We start from the raw sequence: 15,899 nt of genomic DNA on the forward strand, positions 1-15,899 counted from the left end.
CCAGGTAAGGCAGACACAGCCCAGGTCAGCCAGACACAGCCCAGGTCAGCCAGACACAGCCCAGGTCAGCCAGACGCAGCCCAGGTCAGCCAGACACAGCCCAGGTCAGCCAGACACAGCCCAGGTCAGCCAGACACAGGCACAACAAAGGTGGCCGAGGCAGCAGTGCCAGCGGCACCGTCTGGCACCAGGCGGCTGCAGGCAGGCCGGGCTGGGTGGGTGCACGTCTGGCAGCCAGCCACCCAGGCCACCCTACAGTGTGACATGTAAAGTGCACGTTTGTGTTGTGGCCTGTGGGCCTCGGCCACACCTTCAGCATGACGTACCGAAGCCATGACCAGGGAGGGAGAGAGGGAGACTAGTGTCATGCTGGGGAGGCGGAGTTGGCACCACTGCAGCTTTAGGCGGGTTTCATTGATTGGGGGAAGTGGGGGAGTTGACCGGCGCCCCTCTCCCCCACCACCCACACCACCACATCGGGGGAAGTGGGGGAGTTGACCGGCGCCCCTCTCCCCCCACCACCCACACCACCCCTCGGGGGAAGTGGGGGAGTTGACCAGCACCCCCACAATCACCCACACCTCCCCACCACCACCCACATCACCCCGGCCTCGTATAGTGTAGTGGTGCAGGTGTGGTGGTTGTGGAATGGACGAGCGGGGTGTGGGGGTGGGGTGTCGTGGATAGGGTGAGAGAGGTGGAGTGTTGGTGTAGTGGTTGTGGAGGGGTGAGGTGGTGGGGGGATGGGAATGTGGTAAAGTAGTGCTTTTGGAGGGGAGGAGGAGGGTAAGAGAGCATAGGTTTGTAGGGGTAGGAGGACAGGGCGCTATGGTGAGTGTGTGTAGTGAGGAGCTCCTGTTGTATGGATGAGGAGAGACGAGTGTGTGAGGGAGAGGAGAGTGTGGAGGGTAGTGTGAGGGAGAGGAGAGTGTGTGGAAGGTAGTGTGAGGGAGAGGAGAGTGTGTGGAGGGTAGTGTGAGGGAGAGGAGAGTGTGTGGAGGGTAGTGTGAGGGAGAGGAGAGTGTGTGGAGGGTAGTGTTTAGGGAAAAGCATGTGAGGATGGGTGAGTGTGTGTTTGTAGGCAGGGAGCTCTATTTATTTGAGCTGTGATGTATCTTTTGATTTAAATCTTCAATTAAATTTCGAGTTTAAGAAATTCTGTTGTATCCTTGTATGTAATGAGGCACTTGATAGCTGTACAGCAATATTCATACAGTCGTGTCATTACAGTCTTAACCTAGAAAGTCAACTGTAGTGGAACACCGTCAGAAGTTGTGTGCAATTGGCTCTTATTAACTGACAGTAATAATGTGAGTTTCATGATGAAATGTCGGTGGTGACGTAGTGTGAGACTACCTCACAAGACGGTCATATTTTGTTGTTTCTTTCGTGATGTAAAAATGTTTACGTTACGAGTTTATGTTCGTGAAGGCGGTCGCTGTGACTGACGTTCCGCCATCCATGAAACTCACTGGCATCCGCAAATTAATATCAGAAATTAAACTTTTCCAGTCATAGGCTGAAGCGTCGACTGACGACCTTCCCACACTGCTGACGTGAATAAAATTGGCTGTTGTGATTGTCACACCTGCGGCGGTGAGGGCGGCCAGGGCCGTGTTATCACCTGTGGGGCATAGGCTATGGCCCTCGACCTGGGGCAGGGTGGGGACCTCGCCCTGAGGAGGATATTAGTTGTGGAAAAGAGAGATGGTTGATTATAGACCTTACATGAGGGCATGCTAGATTGTCGAACGAGTGAGGGAGGGAGAGAGACTGGCCATGGCGGTGGATGTGCACGGGTCAGTAAGTAAGGGTATCGCCTGAGTGAGTTCATGTGTTACACGTTTAGTGGCCACAAGGGCAGGAGGTACGTGACGGAGAGGACTGCTACTTTGGGGTGATGTGACCCGCAAGTCATGTACCGCACTCAGATGATTGGGACCAGAGGTGAACAGTGTGACACACACACACACACACACACACACACACACACACACACACACACACACACACACACACAAGGTTGTCGGTCGACCAGGAAAAAGGATTGGCAAGCTATTGAGGGGCCAACTACTGGGGAAGCGAACCTCTCGGATAAATAAAGCTAAAGGAGGAGGGGCCCTTGTAAGGACCAGAGCCATACCAGGAGATACACTGTTGCTGGGAACCAGTCAGGTCGATACACAAAACGAGGTCGTAGTTTCCTCAAAAACAATGACCAATCACAGAAAAGTAGGAAGGCTTTTTTCAGGAACAAGCACTAATCAGAGTCAAGTAGAAAATCTCCTTTTGGAACAAGAACTGATCAGGGACCAATCACTGACAATTAGCGAAAAACACTCCAAGACTTCGACCAATCAGGGACGTCCATTGAGGACGATGCACCAGTAGGGGGCTGGTATAATCGGACCCTCGGAGGGTGAACGATGAATCATTGTCTCCACTACGTCTAGCGAAGCTGTATCCACGACTCAGTGCCACGCATCTCCATCGTAGTTACGCCTCAACAACAACCATATCTTTTCCCTATCTATCTATCTATCTATCTATATATATATATATATATATATATATATATATATATATATATATATATATATATATATATATAATCAAAATGCAAGTTTGTTCAGTCGTTGTTGCACATAAGCAAACGTTTGTACGGGTTTGGTTATAACTGAGAAAAAACGTTTGGCTGTGGAGAAAATTGTGAGTCGCCGTCCGTCATGGCAGATCACTGGTGGTGGGTGGGTGGTGTTATTAGCTATGGCCGTCACCCATGTGAACCCCAGTGCCTGAGGCCGACCCTGGGGCTACACCCCTGCAGGTACAGCCCCCTGGGGGACTCCCCCCTGGCTCACCAAGGCCGTCTGCAAGGTCTTTAAACCGCCTGAACCCCGCCACTTACAAGAGGGTTAGATCCCCCTCTATTGCTACCCACCAAGGCCGCACGTCACACGTTTAAATCCCCTCCAGCGGTAAAATCCACTGAGCCCCTTTCCGTTAAAGCTTTAGGTCCCTTGTGTCTCCCAGCTTAGCTTTTAGCTTCCCTACCGGCCACTAGACCCCTTTATAAGCTTTAAATCTCCCTCTCCCATGTCTTGAGGGAACAACTCCCTCTGGCTCAGGCACTACAGGCAGGCAGGCCCAGTGGCACTGCACACACACACACACACACACACACACGCACACACACACACGCACACACACACACACACACACACACACACACACACACACACACACACACACAGAGCCGTGCCTGTATGGCCAGTTATATACTATTAAATACAAGTAGAGGTGTTGCTGTGTATACGAGTGGGTAGGGACAGGTGTATATGGCAAGTGTGGGATAGAGATGGTGGGCCGGAGAGAGAGAGAGAGAGAGAGAGAGAGAGAGAGAGAGAGAGAGAGAGAGAGAGAGAGAGAGATGGTAAGGAGGAGCTGTGAAGCGACCTTGGCCGGCGGAGGACGCGTCATTCGCTATGGGAGTTCTGCCGGTAGCCCCTCGTCACGCGTCACTCACCTGGGTTTCCGTCAAGGACATACCGTCACACAGGTTGCAGCCGACACAACAGTGGCTGCTGGAGTCTGGGAAGGTTTCGGTCATCGTCGTCCAGTCAGTAATGCTCAGACCTCTCGTCATGGCGGTAGACAATGGATCGATCCCTTGGTGGGGAGAGTTGGGGCGGACATCTGAACTAACAACTTGGATGTTTAGGAAAATCTGGCCATTAGGAAGCACCGTGCCACACTTGTGAAGAATTCTGACCTTTATCTGGAGGTTAACGAGTGTGGGATAGACGAGGTGTGACTGTCGGGACGAGGGTAAACATGTTCTGTGGATCAGTGGCAGTACATGAAGACATCGCTCCCTTCCACCCGTAATTTACTTGTCTCATTTCCCTTCACGCTTCGCGAGGGAACACAACCGTGGAGGAAAGTGAAGTCTGGACCTTGGTGGAGGCAGCGAGCCATAACGCCGATGTGACCACTCAGACCACAAGGGTGAGCAGAACATGAACACCAAACTACTGCATCACTCGTAAAGTGACTTAAATTTCCTTTTTCTTGTGTTGCCAACCTCAGACTAGTTAGCGCCACAGAGGTCGTGGTTAACCGCACGGGCTAACGAGGTGTGTGAGGGTCGTGTGGTGGTGCTGGTGTCGTCATGGTAAAGACACACATGTAGCAGAAAATTGCCATAACAGCAGAAATATGACCTGGAAAATATAGATTGAATTTCTCCTTCATACTGATGATGAAATAGATATGATGTTGGTTCTGCTGTTTTATTTACTGACAGTGTTATATATAAGATGCCTTTTCCAGGCATTAATTCATCCACAACATATTTTTCTTTTATCTACTGTACACGTATGTGAAAATACGTGTATGTCCGCAAGTGTTTAAAAATCATAGACTCTAAGATCACAGTTAAGAATATTCCTATAATTTGTAAAGCAGACGTAACCATAGTGGGTTAACGTGTGTTGTTTAGTCTGCTGCAGAAGATGGAAGCAGCTGGTCACGCCGGAGTGGCACTGTGGGTTTCCAGTCGCTTCTTACGGGTTTTGGTGATGCTTCTGGGTGTCAGTGTCAGGCGGGTGGGGAAGGACTTTTTGTGTTGGGTCTAGTCAGTGGGAAGGTGACTCCTGCGGGGTCCGGCTGCCAACCCCGTTATCAGGGAGGTGCGTGGATGTGTCCGTGTTCGTGATGCACGTCCGTGATGCTCGCGCGTCCCCACGCAAGCTTAAGCACGTACATACGCACAGTTTACGCTCCACCCAACGTGCAGCGCACGCACACACCCAAGACGTCATCACGTGTTCAAATTTGAGCGTTGCTTGACTCACGCGGGGACGAGTGGGGAGGCAGTCGCCAGCTCATGCCTGTTTCAGCAGCGGTGAAAAACAGCCTTCGTGTCATGCTCATCATGAAGCTATGATAGACGTGTGAGTCAGCAGGACCGAGAGACTGGATTTCCAGCACACGAGGCTCAAGAGGAATGGATCTTCAGTTTTCTTGGAAGCTCTCACGATGAGCGGCGACTCAGAGCACTGGAGTCCTATTCACCAGGATGGTGACGGGACGGACACAACACTACAAGACTTACACCAAGTAGAATTCTTTATCTACGATCATATTTCATTTTTTGGTTAATATCAAAGAGGTGTATCGCGATTTTTTCTCTGCCTTGATTCATCACAAAAGAAAACCTAACCGAACCGCTTGTGGATGCTTGCTTGCATCATACATAGTGTGGATGCTTGCTTGCGTCATACATAGTGTGGATGCTTGCTTGCGTCATACATAGTGTGGATGCTTGCTTGCATCATACATAGTGTGGATGCTTGCTTGCGTCATACATAGTGTGGATGCTTGCTTGCGTCATACATGGTGTGTTTGTGTATCCTGGATTAATAGTGACTGGCTTACGAAGCGACGCCCTAAAGAGGACCTCAGGTGTGTCGGATGACGCACGAGCAGCCCAGCTGTTGTGGATTTGCCCGGATTACACCGGATTTTTCGCGAGTATTGCAAAGCTGGAGGGAGTGGAGGGCTTCACCCTGTCAGGTGGAGGGGCAGTGGAGGGTTCTTTAGGGGGAAGGGTTTATGTGCTGTGGTGTTGATGTCACTCTACAACAAGCGTCAGGAGACATTAACGAGGTAGAGAAGCCATGATCATGGCTAATGACCCTTCAGGAAGGTGTCAGGTGATATGTTGTTTACCAGTGAGTCAGTCATCCATAGGGGAGAGGGTGCTGGCGGTGTACAGTTACCTGTGGAAGGCAGGTGTTCCTCCCAGCTGCTACTGCTACAGTAGCCGCCAGCAGTCCCGCTCCTGCTGGTGGACTTGATGGTTGCGTGTGGTGAGTGGGCGGTGCCACGAGATGTCAGGGTTTCGAGGGGCCTCTGGTGGAAGTGGTAGGGAGGTGTGGTTGGGTGGTATGGGATTGTGGTGCTGTTATTCAGATGTGATAGGTATGGTAGAGAGGTGTGGTAGAGTGAGAACATTTATACCCTCACCTCAGCAGGCACGGAGCCCTCTTCTGTACCTTTCTTCTGCTTGCTGTTCCCCCAGCAGACACGGGCTGCCTTCCTCCCCAACTTGCTTGTGCTTGCTCACCAGCAGACACTGAGCCCTTCTACCACTAGCCCTCTACCCCCTGCCCTTCCCCCAAGCAGGCAGGGAGTCGCCCCCTCCTGACGTGGCTAAGATATTGATCAGGGAACCACCTCCGCCCCTGCAGGAGACTGTCACCTCCTGTTGTCTCAGAAATACGGAATATCATCAGTGTCTGTGTGAGGAAGACCGTCCTGCCGGGTGGCAGCCGATGCACCGCATCTCGCGTGCGGCCCATCACCTCCCTCACGTCGCACTTCATTTCAGATGGTACGATGGTAGAGCGACGGATCACTGCGATAAACATACGTCAGTAGATAGTTTCGCTGAGCGTTGTTTTTTTCTGCCTTTCTTCTGTGTCTCTTTTTGTAGCTAAGATCTGCCGATTGGTTGAGTGGGCCGAGGTGTGGTAGTGGGGCGAGTCAGTGGTATGACTTTCGATTCATAGGGATGAATGTTAGGTGTAAGTGTATGCGGTGTTGAGCCATGTGGAGGTATGGAGTGTAAGTCTTTACGGTAGTGATGACTGGCAGGACTTGCCCTCTCCTCCCGTCATTACATCACAGGTGTGGCGGTCGTCTGTCGCCTCACATGTCGCTCTGTTCAACAACCTTCCTCTGCGAAGTGGACCGTCGTACGCGCCCACCCGCCTGCCTGTTTGGTCCCACACTAATTTCCGCTGCGTCAGTGAAAGACGTGTGTGTGTCTGTGTGTGCGTAATTAGTAATTAAGGTATTCAGTGATAGAAGAAGTGATATTAACTGTTTGTAATGAAGATGATGATGATAATGTTTTGGATATGAGTAAGGTGACTATAATGATGATATAGGGATTTTAATCATTATGCTGTTGAAGACAATGATGATGATGATGATGATCGGGAATGGTTGCCTCTGACCGGTCATGTAGCCCATGTAGTTCCACGAGTTGTAAGTTGAAGCCCAGAAACGAAGTCATGATGGAGGGAAGGTTGGTGCAGGGAGAGGTGTGGCCCGAGGCTGCAGCTGGACGATGGACCTGATCTGTCCCAGCTGGTGTGGGTGTCATGCTGCTGGACTGGTGGCAGTGTTGTGTGTCAACCCAGGAACGTCCGTGGCCCGGCCCGACCTCCTGTAATGCGTCGTTGCCTCTCCTCCGCCGGACGGTTATGGCATCGCTGTGCAGCTTTGTGTCATCGTTTTTCGGACAGTTCCAACTTTGTCGTGGAAGCTTTAGTGGTCACTAGAGTGTGATGTTCAGTGAAGAAAATTCACATATGTGTCTGAGGAAGTAAGGACTGTAGATCAGCAGTTGGAGCACGACCACCTGCCTCAGGTGACGCTATCCTGGGTCATCAGCTCTGGAGGGAAGACCCGGGTCGTCCAGGAATAAGGTGGGGTAGAGTAGGAAGCATCTGTGCACCTCAACAGCCCAAGAAGAGCGTGCTCGAGGTAACAGCTCCGCAAATGACTAGTTGAATGACGGAGTAAGAACACCTACCAACAATACTGACTGCCTCACTTGAAGTATCCTGAATCTGTTGTCATTAAAACGTACAATGGGTGTTATATACATATATGATGAAACGCTTGAAGGCTTGACCCGTAATGTAAACCAGAGAATGTAGGCAGTCATCTTTATGAAAGGAAGGGATGCACAGAGCACCGAGTTACACAAGGCTAAACCTCTCAGTCTGAAGACCGCCTGGTTTATCATAAGATATGAGAGACATCGTGACCAGGACTGAATGAAGATGAGCTGATTAGCATAATTGCAATACTTATGCGGGTCTTCTTACGAGCTGCGGCCACAAACAACCTGCGACTTGACCAAAGACAAGCTTCGGGGATGGAGGCAAGACCCGGAAACCACAACAGGATGGACATAAGATGAAACTGTGGAAGTTGTTGTACTGCACGTCATCATGTTTATGTCAGGGATTCGAATCGACGAAGGAACAGCTGTAGTGATGACCGTAGTAGTTACTGTTGTGATAGTTGTAGTAACAGTTATTGTGATAGTAATGCTTGCAGTAACAGTCATTGCTATTGTTGTAGCACCAGCTGTAATATTCCTAGTTGTAATAATGTAATAATGTTGTATGTAATAATGTAATAATGTTGTATTTTTGATTGTCTTTGGGTTTGTTACAGAGGAATGGTTGCGGGTCTACGGAAGTGTTGATGAACCCCGGTAATAAATCATCCCAAGCAGCCTCCCCAGTAACAGCGCCCCAGGCAGCAGCCTCCCCAGTAACAGCGCCCCAGGCAGCAGCCTCCCCAGTAACAGCGCCCCAGGCAGCAGCCTCCCCAGTAACAGCGCCCCAGGCAGCAGCCTCCCCAGTAACAGCGCCCCAGGCAGCAGCCTCCCCAGTAACAGCGCCCCAGGCAGCAGCCTCCCCAGTAACAGCGCCCCAGGCAGCAGCCTCCCCAGTAACAGCGCCCCAGGCAGCAGCCTCCCCAGTAACAGCGCCCCAGGCAGCAGCCTCCCCAGTAACAGCGCCCCAGGCAGCAGCCTCCCCAGTAACAGCGCCCCAGGCAGCAGCCTCCCCAGTAACAGCGCCCCAGGCAGCAGCCTCCCCAGTAACAGCGCCCCAGGCAGCAGCCTCCCCAGTAACAGCGCCCCAGGCAGCAGCCTCCCCAGTAACAGCGCCCCAGGCAGCAGCCTCCCCAGTAACAGCGCCCCAGGCAGCAGCCTCCCCAGTAACAGCGCCCCAGGCAGCAGCCTCCCCAGTAACAGCGCCCCAGGCAGCAGCCTCCCCAGTAACAGCGCCCCAGGCAGCAGCCTCCCCAGTAACAGCGCCCCAGGCAGCAGCCTCCCCAGTAACAGCGCCCCAGGCAGCAGCCTCCCCAGTAACAGCGCCCCAGGTAGCAGCCTCCCCAGTAACAGCGCCCCAGGTAGCAGCCTCCCCAGTAACAGCGTCCCAGGCAGCAGCCTCCCCAGTAACAGCGCCCCAGGCATCCTCCTACCTAGTAACACAGCCCCCACAGGTAACTTCGCCAGCAGGGCTCCGGGACCGGTAATATGCCAGGCCTCGTGTGTCTCGGGGTTCTGCACCCAGACCTCCATTATGGCCTGTGTTTGTTTTGACGCGCCACTATCATCCTGGGAATCTGCTAATGAATTCATTTACATATTCCTACCTGACAGTACACTAATGCCCCGATGAGCAGATAAGGTGGACCCCACGCCCTGTGTATAGCGGACATAAGGCTCAGTTTTATGAATCACCTTTCCGTAGGAGGGCCCCCTTGTGGTACGGCATCCGTTGGTTAACTGGAAGACCAGGTTGACCCATGTGGCTAATGTTGCCTCTGGTGTGGTGAGTGTGTCGCCTCTAGCGGCAGGTGTGGCACTAGAGAAAGCTCACATTAATAGTACTCTGCAATCTTTTTTGTCTTTTCAATTTCTTCAGTGATGGTGGATAAATATTCGTCATAATGGGCTGACAGTAGGGTAAGGGAGGGTGGGAGTGCTGGAGGTGTGTGAGGGAGGGTGGCAGTGCTGGAGGTGTGTGAGGGAGGGTGGCAGTGCTGGAGGTGTGTGAGGGAGGACGAGAGTGTTTGTGGTGGGAAGGTAATGAACGATAGGAACAGGTCCAGGGCGATGGTTCATTAGTTAATTCGTTTATTGCTTTATTTACTCACCACCACCACCACCACCCACGCTGTGGCTGGGGGCGTGGCGCCAGTAGTGGAGGGAGATGAGAAAAGCTAAGTGTGTACAGCAGCTGGTCCTGGTGAGACAGACAGAGTGGTTACTGAGGTGATTCTGTCTGTAAGCTTCTGGAAACTGACGATTCTTAATTGATATCTTTAGAAAAGTAGATCTGTGTTATCATATTCTCTTATTGGCATAAAGAGCAAGCCAGTGTATCCAATGGGTGTAGTCACTGTGAAGTGTGACCCATGAATGTGGTCACTGTACATTGTGGCCAGTGGATGTGGTCGCTGTGCAGAGTGATCCAATGTGACCCAATTCATCTTGCCATCCTCAGTGTGTGATGATCATGTGGGTCGGTCTGGGTCACACCGGAGTCAAAGGTTAAGCGACCTGGACAAGTACTTTGGCCGAGCCAGCCTGGGTTTTAAGGTTGAGAAGACGGAGGCAAGTGCTATGAGAAAGAAATGTAAGCAGAAATTACGTTTTAGCTCTGTCAAGGTTCACGAGGATAATGTCTCAAACAGTCCGGGATGTTGCCCATATGTCTTATAATTTCCCACGTATAACGAGACAGGAGAGGTTTGAGATGCAGGAGCGTGAAGGGCAGCCATGTTGTATTTACCTTGGGAAAAAGATGATGACTTTCAACATAAGACCACGAGGTTTCCTGTAGCAGACCAGAGCGATGTGTGTACACGATATAAAAAGTACTTCAGAGAATTTATAAAGTAGAGGACGTGATCATGTTTGGTGTGGTTGGGCAACACTAGTGGAGGCTGTCCACTGTGAGGAGTGTGGAGATGATGGTGGGAGGAGGACCATGGTGGAGTAACTAGACCTCCATCAATAACACCGGATGTAGTTGGCAGGATGCTGTTGTGTCTGACCCAGCCTCTCATGACACACACACACACACACACACACAGGCAAGACAACAGAAAATCATTAAACTTGGTTATTGGTGTTGGAACATTATGTTGTCCTCTCTTAACGTTCTGGTAAGTGTTGTAGGATGAAGTATATCATGCTCATGTAAAGATGATAACACATCATACGCACATAAGCTTCTTTACAGAACATCTGCGGTTCACCAGCCAATTATCTCCAGCACTTTGTCCTGATGGCCTCATATGCAGTGTCAACGGCAGGTTACCCTCTGGATCTGGCAAGTGTTTACCCTTGAAAGGTTGTCAGTAGTTCCTCTTGTAACAGAAAATACGGAACATATGAGATTTTCCTGATGATATGACTAGGGGTTCATGGGGTTCACATTCCATCGATTATTGATTATGAAATTCCCGAAGAACTTGTTTTGGTGAGGTATTGATTATGAGAGCAACAGAATGTTTCCAGCAGGTTGTGTTGCGGTGTAAGATGACACCAGGTCTTCAGGTCCAGCAGGAAGCAAGAGGTTACACCGGCCTGTTTAGGAAGATGATTGATAAAGCGGTATCAGGTGACAGGTAGCCAGGCCTCACCTGGCCCCTGACACACCTGTCAAGCACGTTCGACGGGCCTGAGTGTCGTTTTAGGGAGTCGCCACTTGAAGATGTCAGGCGCACCTCCCTTCACCCTAGGGACAATCAGGGCCAGGGTCTTATGCTCCCTCCTTGGTCCACGTCCCGTCACCCTTGAGACCGGCCTGCCCATCAGCAGGTTGTACATCCTACGTTATCATTACACCGTCGGGGTCACGAGAGTATCGTTCATCAGTGACTGATAAGGAAACTGCGTGAAGTAAGGTGTTGTTTACTGATAGAAGTATCTGATCCGTCATGTTCAACTCTGTTGCCTAGTACGAGGGTTGAGCCTGCTGGGTCCAGCCTCTCGCTCCACACATTGCCGTCCACTGTCTGGCGTGGCGGGGAAAGCCTCCCCATTATTGCAGCATTCCATTGTAGATTACTGTGCATGCTAACTTGAGTGTTCAGGTCATCTTCCTCTCACTCGCACACTCGAACACTTTCACTACGCACTAGGGACAGTCGTCCCCCTGAGCTGCCAACCTAATATTTCCGTGGCCTTCAGCAGTTCTCTCACTGGATCTCTTCAGCTTCCTTCGCGGTGTGCTTCTTATGCCAGCAACCCTACCTTCATACATCTCTAGCCTGTTATACAAGATCGTGTCCCGTTAACAGAGGTGCATATATGGACCTTTCTGATGGTTTCCCCACTGTTACCTCTCATGTCCTCCTGCTAAGCATTGTTTTATCTCTCACGTCCTGTTTTATGAACAGTTTTATCTCTGATGTCCTCCTGTTGTACATTATTTCATCTCTAATGTCCTATTATGTACTGTTCTATCTCTCACGTACTCCTGTTATGTACTTTGCCACATCATTCTAAGTTCAAGATTAATGTTTTGAACTTTTTATCCAGTAGTTTTGAGCTGTTGATTTACTGACAGTTGTGTATTATGTTTTGTTTGTGAACGTATCCATCATTTACGGTTTTCTCTTCTACTCACTTTGTCACCCAACCAATACTTCCTGTCACAGTCACTGTCTTGTCGTCATGCATACATTATAGTCGTCGTGGTGCCGGTATTTGATATGCTAAACAGTCGGATATTTAGTGGCTTCCATGAATGTTTGAGAAGACGTCTTTGTAAGGGAGTATGAGGGAGGATGCTGTAGGAAGAGCCTAAGACTCCCATCCTGCGGTTGTTAAATAATTCTCTACAACTGTAAACAGTGACATCATCAAGGGTAACGTGCTCGGGTGTTGCCGCTGCACAACCTGTAAAGCGTGTCTCTCCATCAAACACTGGTGTTTGTCTCATATTCTTTTTTCCACAAATCTGCTCATGGTCCCTCTCCTTCCCAAGCTGTAGGCATGCGTGTGGTGTGGCACGCCTTTCCCAGCGCTGCAAGCCGTACACAGCTGCAAGTAATGGACAGGGAGGCCTTGCAGTCATCTCACGCCCCAGGCAATACTACACCCTCGGACAGAGGACAAGGTGTAATGAATCAGCTGTGTGCCATTGTGGGTCCTTCATAAGTCAAGACGTGTCTCACTTCCCCTCAGCTGGGCTTGTAAAGATCTCGTGTCCTTGTTTGTTCATATTTTAGCCCGGTTTTGTAACCTTTACTTCTGATGCGCTTGCTCGTTTTATATTACTCTGTCACTCAAGCATGTTTGTTTTCGTTGTGTTTTGGTCCATATATAAGTATTCTATAGATTATTTTTTATCGTAGAGGTTATGTAAGTATGGGTGATCTATTTCTTATTTTCTTTTTTTTGCTATCATTACTTTCCTGAGTGTGTAACCTACAGACCCCGTCTCCGTCCCCTGTGTCTCCTAGCGGGTCCACCTTTCCTAAAACCACACCCTCTGTTTCGTTATAGTAAGGTCTCCAGCCGGGCCGCTTCTCACAGAAGACCACTTGTGTCTCCTTGCAGTAAGGTCACCTGCCGGGCCACCCCTCATGGAAGACCACTTGTTTCTCCTTGCAGTAAGGTCTCCTGCCGCTCCACCCCACACAGAAGACCACTTGTGTCTCCTTGTAGTAAGGTCTCTTGCCGGTGACCACCTCCTCACAACCACCGCTTGTGTCCCCTTACAGTAAGGTCTTCTGGCGGGGCCACCTCCCACACAAGCATCGTCCCCGGCCTGGCTGGAAGGGCGTCCGCGGTCACCCCTACTGCGCGCTGACTCATGGATACAAGCATTCGCAATTTACAGACGTGGCAGCATTTGGTTTTGGAGGTGTGTAGATGCGTCGACGATAGTGCGGCCGGGTATTGGGTGGTATCTTATATATTCATAATTGGGAGGTAATAATCGGTTGTGCCCTTGTGTGTTTTGTACTTGTACCGATGTAAACAAATGTCGGAGAGGCAGGGAGACGTAGCCTTACATAATGAAGGTGGTGGGTGGACACCGGGGAGCTATCTTCTCCCACATCATATATCACATACCAGATGATCCAAGGAAATTGTTACCTAGTCCCTCAGGATGTATCCTTGGACGATTTCCACAGCAAATGTATCCGTGTAACCAGCTGTCATTTGTTACACTCAGAATGTCTTTGTAGTAGACAATAACAAACAAAAACGATTTGGGTTGGCAGCCCTGATAACGCAGGAAGTCTGGTACGGTTTTCACTCGTTTGTTGTAAGTTATTGTACGAAAGTGTCATTAATCATGCAGTAACGGAAACAGTCATTAACGATATGTTGTTAAAACCTCGTATATACGAAAATAACAACACTAAAACCGAGTCATGCCGTAGGATACTTGTGACTTGGATTGTCAACAGTTCTAAGTCGCGCGAGCTGGCAACTCCTGCTGGGCTGGTGTGTCGTCTGCAGGTCGTCGGTAGTTTGTTTGTCTCGGGTGAGGAGAGAGGATGTACGTGTATTCTCTCCGGGACTTGTCAATCACGTCCGACCAGAAATTATTCATTGACAGTTATGAAGAAGGAAGGTGGTGAATTTAAAAGGGTCTTCTAACATTTTTTTAGGGCAGAATGAGCTCACATAATGTTAATGATCTTTGAATGTTGACTTTTTACATTGAACTTTAAACATTTCTACTGATCACAAAAGACAACAGGATCAGAACTTTGATTTGATGCATGAAAGTGACATTTGTAGTTCAGTCAAGAATTGTGTGTACTTCACATGAAGGTTGACATTTCCATGGTATACTCAGCTGTGTGAAACTGTTGCAATGGGTAAGTACTCTGGAAATATTGCATTTTTGTAAGCAGCTAATATATTTAGGATAGTGTGACTGAATAGATTTCATTAACTAATTTTAGCAAGTCTTTAGTTGATGTAATTCCCGTCATTAGAATGTATGATTATACTAATTTGGATATATTCGTAATGCGATCATTTATTTCTAGTAATGTTTGTGCTGAAAGTATGATTAGAATTATTGTGTCATTAGGTGTATTAAAGTATTTAGGTGAAAGGTGTCAAAATATTGTGGTTTAATATCTGTGTAATCTTATTTTGTTTATCTCATAGTATCTTGGTCATCTGAGTATTTTGGTATTAGAGGAATGTTAGAAAGTAACATGATTAGGAAAGTATTTCATTTGAAGTATATTTGAGTTTTTTTATGTAATATAACTGAAGGTCATTCATTTGAAATATGTGCGAGTGTTTATTTAGATGTATAAAACAAAACTAGATAGACATGTTTGTTGATGTTGGAAAGGGAGATCTGGAACCATTTTGATATACTGTGTATATTTGTTTCATGTTAGTTTTATTTGATTTATGTGTGTATACTGTTGTTTGTATATTTTGTGGCGTTGACCTGTTTTTTCATCGACCAGTCGTACAGGGAGGATGAACAGCTGGGGTGACTGTGGACCGACTGCCTTTCGCAGTTCGTGAGTACGTCACGGTCAGTAATGCCAACCGCCACCTCACATAGTCTTTTATCATTTGAATTTATGATAAGGTAACGCGAAATTTTTCCTGTGATAATGAACGTGTAAACAGTGTGTAAAACTAATCGTATTGAGTTGCTGGAGTCACGCAACGCGTCACAAATGCGGGGAGAGCGACGGAGATGGAGGTGGCTGTCAGGGAGGAGATGGAGATCATAACGAGGGAGCGTCTTCGTGGTAGGGAGGTGCCATGACCGCCGTGTGACCAAAGGTTGATTGATTTGCGTCGGCATCACTGGCGAGTTTATTGTGCACCCCATGCACATCCTGTGAGCGGCAGCACAAATGGATTATAGAGGCTTAGGATATTTTGTTTGGCTCATCCTGATATAGTGAGGGGAAACAGCGTATGGATTAGATGCCTTCAATATATATACTTTTTCTATATTTTTTTATATTTTGTCATATATGGTGTATGTTTGCAGTGTTGTAAGTAATCCTTTGTAATCCTCTTTTTAAAAGTTTCATTTTGGGAGTTTAGTTACGTTTCAGAACGAGTTTTTGAATAACTTTTGCATTGAATGTTCAGTTTGGTCGAGTGAAAGTTTATGACTAATAGTCTTTGTTTTTTAGAATATTTGGAAATACAATAGAAAAGCTATAATGATAAGTGTTAGTTATCATGGCTGAGTTTACGCAGTTTATACTGTAGTAATGTCATGATGAAAATTGATATTAACGAAAACAAACATAACGCCCACAGTTTGTGAGATGACTTGTAT

The 15,899-nt window shown here is 48.7% G+C and overlaps 1 protein-coding gene across 9 annotated transcripts in view; it reads left to right on the forward strand.

Moving 5' to 3' along the window:
• The window catches only part of LOC139764378 (cytospin-A-like), a 394,738-nt gene that overhangs the window by 105,504 nt on the left and 273,335 nt on the right, over positions 1-15,899 (forward strand). The window contains exon 1 of one of the 9 annotated variants that reach the window (XM_071690937.1): positions 14,098-14,448. The exons of the other annotated variants lie outside the window; for them this stretch is intronic. The gene's annotated coding sequence lies outside the window, so the exon portion shown is untranslated. Of the gene's footprint in view, positions 1-14,097; positions 14,449-15,899 lie in introns of those variants that run through there. 9 annotated transcript variants of the gene reach the window in all.

This window comes from Panulirus ornatus, chromosome 49 (assembly GCF_036320965.1).
Source record: "Panulirus ornatus isolate Po-2019 chromosome 49, ASM3632096v1, whole genome shotgun sequence".
Lineage (NCBI taxonomy): Eukaryota > Metazoa > Arthropoda > Malacostraca > Decapoda > Palinuridae > Panulirus > Panulirus ornatus.